This window comes from Zonotrichia albicollis, chromosome 1 (genome assembly GCF_047830755.1).
Source record: "Zonotrichia albicollis isolate bZonAlb1 chromosome 1, bZonAlb1.hap1, whole genome shotgun sequence".
NCBI lineage: Eukaryota > Metazoa > Chordata > Aves > Passeriformes > Passerellidae > Zonotrichia > Zonotrichia albicollis.
Window position 1 is genome coordinate 110,016,029 of NC_133819.1, and position 4,128 is coordinate 110,020,156.

Below are 4,128 nucleotides of genomic sequence, written 5' to 3' on the forward strand. Positions count from 1 at the left end.
CAGTACTGTTACTCCCAGGAAAGGTGTCATTACTGCCCATAGATAAAAGAGTAAAAATCTCAATTTATCTTCTTCAAGGTGCTATTCAGCAATCAGTTTCTTTTCTACTTCAAAATCTGGATTAAATGAGGCACAGCTGGAAGACAGAAGGAAGGGACTGGCTGCTCTGAAGCTTTTGGGAAGAAGGAAGGAATAGGTAGCTTGGGACTCACACTGCTCCAGAGGATGCAGTTAGATGGCCTAGTTTCTGGCAGAGAATGGAAAGTATCTGTATTACATGTACATCACCACAATGTGTCAGCTCAAGTTTGAAGCTCCATGGTCTGACCAACAATTTGTTTGCTACAGTTTCATATCCTTGTTGTTCACTGAAACAATAAAAAAATAACAAACTCCTGCCATTATAAAATTTTAATTGATACAACAAATACAGAAATATTCCTTTAATATACCAGCATGCAATGATTTACAATGATACATGAGCACAGAAAGGATGACTGACCAGTGGCAGAGTGAACTCTAGCAGTGTGATTAATTCCAGACATTAAATCCTTATAGCTCTCCTGTATCCTCAAATCAAACCCCCATGTTTTCCACATTGCTCACTAGACACAGAGAATAACATGATCATTCTGGAAGTTCAGTCTTGCCTGCAGGCAAGAACTTGTCCCATCATAGCAGAAACAAAAGCAGCACAGCAGGACCTTCACTATTAGGAACAGCAACAGGAATTGTCCTCATGAAACAACAGCTCTTTATGTTCGAGCTTAACTGTGGATATTTCATTTCTGTGGATGCCATTCTCAACTGTGTATATATCAACCTAGATATATAATGAGCATAATCATTCCTTGCAAGTAATGAGACATATAGTTCCAGAGAAAATATTCCCAATTTGGAAATGCTTTACGTAGTCACTATGAACAGCAGGGAACAAAAAGAGGAAACTGCCCTGATTTCTCCCAAATCAACCTTTTGATTACTAACACTTCTAACATGTATAACATGTAAAGGAGTTCTTTGTGTAATAGCAGACACTGCTGCTTAGGCAAGGATCTGGGGCTCTTCATCTGTACTACCCTTCCCTGTGCTCCCCACCCCACCCCAGCTATTACTTACAAAGATAAATATTCCAATCCAAATAAAAATAATATAACAGGCCAGAATGTGAAAGAACATAATATTCGATAAAATATATAAACACAGTGATTGCATGTCTTAAAACACTTATTTTCTTAATGACAAAACTGTGTCTGTCAGCATCAACACCCCCCCCCCCAACATTTGTCAATAAACTACATTGACACTGGTGGCATGTGGCTACCAGTGACTAGATGCTTTATAAATATAGAGATAGATGAATTAACTAGATTAAATAGATAGATGTAGGATGTTTGGGCTGAAGAGTCATGAACCCTTACTTAAGGGATTTGTCCTATAAATTCGCCTGAACCAGATTACTTTGTAATAATGGTTTATAGCTATCCAGGCTCTAAATCAAAGAACTATTGGCTTGCACAAAGGATGAGGCATGAATCATATTCTGTTACAAAGAAACACATAATACCCAGTTTTTCTTTTTTTAATTTCCTACGTGAGGAAAAAGTCTTCGCTCTTTGACTTCAACTCTGCGATGAATTGCAAAATGGCAGAAAGAAATATAAAAATCTTTAGTCTTTGGCATTAAATAGGCTTCAAGGTCTTCTTGATGAACCATTAGTACCTGCAGGCTACATGCTGCCTCAGTGGGATTCTGGTGCACTCATTTGCTATATTACACTCAAGTACAGTAACCCTTACATAGCTTAAATGCAGCAGCCACACAGGAGGCAGGGGCATGAGCTGATCTGAGCCCAGTTATATAGGAAAAAGATAATATCACAGGAGTCAGCTCAAAAATCGCATTATTATGTATAGCAAAAGCCCATATGCCTCATGAAGCAACTACCTTCATGAATTTAAAACTGATGGCATTCTAAACATGAAGAGTATGAAATAAACCCAGTTGTGGAGCAGTAACAACAAAGCCCAGACATGAGATCTTTGCATGGAATACTACGAACTTGTGGCACTTAAGGACGTTTTTTAGAGGTAGACTTGACAATGATGAGTTAATGCTTGGACCAAATGGTCTTAGAGGTCCTTTCCAACCTGAGTGATGCTGTGATTCTCTGGTTCTCTGAATACTTGTTTAACATTGTGGAATATTTGATGTTCATTCCTTCTTCATTCTTCCTGTGACAAGCATAGATTTTGCAGATTTTGGGCTTCTGCATTCTGTATTTAGGGGTAGGGTGTTGTGAATCTTTGGTGATTCACAGTCTGCTGCTGTTCACTTGTGTGAAGGTGAGGACAGACTTGCCTGTGAGGACAGGGGTGGCCCATGTCACCATCATGTCATGTCACCAGCATTGTGCTGCTCTGCTCAGTCTCTAGACCTTATCCAATTGCCACTGTCTTTTTTTGTACTCACCCCTCTTTTTGCTGTCAGTAGACAAGTTTTGCCTTCAACTTGTGCTCATAACCTAACTGACTAAGATATTTTGATATTAATTGTCTTTTGTACTTACCCAGACAGAAACAATGCTTAAGGAATTGTCTCATTTGTGGAACTCAAAGTCTCCCTTGATCCAGCGCTTATGCAGACCTCCAGTAAGGATTTCCCTTAAACGATTCTCTGTAATATAGGCATAACTAGCTGGAACTGTTTGGACATAATGTGTGAATGAAGTGCCTTTTAGTTTATTATATAGGGTGTACAAGGTTTGCCCCATAAAATTACTATATCTTTAAATTAATATTTTCAATGAATCAGATCTCTCTCCTTGAAGTAGACTTTATTAATTTTTCCTTCCATTATTCTCAGATTAAAAGAATGCTGAATATTAAATAAATGATTAATTGCTTGCATAGAATTATTAAGTATTTTTCTTCTTATCATATAGCCAACTTTCATATATGGGGTCATAATTTTTATAATAAGCTTTTAAGTTTGATTTTGTGTTATTTGCATTGATATATTTTGGACATGCAATCCTTTATTCAACAAAGCCTCTTAAAGAACATTGCAAACAGTCACTAATTAAGAACCATAATAGACTTAAGCCCCAAAATTAGCAATGTGCAATTAATAGGATGAGCTGTCACTCATTATTGAAAGCTTAATATGTAGCAAAGCAGCCAAATAAAAGGATATGATGGTTGTTGGCACTATGGTGGTAACCTAGGTGATAGAGTTAGACACAAGACCTGCACTTGACAAGGATGCTGGGGACGACTTCACCATTTGCTGTGTAGACCCACAAATTGTCCAAAAGACAGTAAACTGGCTCCTATTCTCTTTCACTCACATGCCAGTTTGGAATGATATTATGTGAATGTTGTAATGGTGCTGATAAATGTAGCTTCCACATGCTTCAAGAACACCCGCTAACCCTTTCCCTTAAGACCTTAGCCAGTCACGATAAATGGACTGGGAGTCATCTTCAAAAATCAGTGAGATTAAATAATCTAACTGAAAAATGCTGCTAAAATTTGAGATGGCTGGCATAACTGCCATATCTTCAGAGGTATAAATTTCACCCAATTCACTTAGACTGGTGGGATTTATTGTGCTTTTATTCCTCAACTTGCTTGCTATTTAATATATGCATAATCAGTCTGGATGATCAAAACATTGTAGCTCTGGAAGATTAGTCAAAGCACATGGTAGAGTAACGTATCAGATATACATAGGTTAGAAATGTCTTCCTCCTTGAGGAAAACATTTTCATCAGTTCTTTTGCATTTCTCTTATACTTCTCATTGACTTTAAAAGCTTGAAGAATGTGTCGCATAATACATTATATATTTTCTCTGTTCAGTTATCAAGATCTTGATATGTTACATACTGCTATTTTTTAAAATTTTATTTTAAATATGGCATTAAAATTCACAAATTATATTTCAAAAGGAACATAAATTCCACAGAAAGGACAGATTTACAGAATTTTCAAGCAAATTTCAAAAGCTCAGCTGTCATCATACCATCCGTTGCAATGAGTATAAATAACTTCCTTTTGGTATATGAAGCATTGGGAGGAGAAAAGAAAAAGATATATGCATAGCAGGAAAACTCCAGGTGCTCCT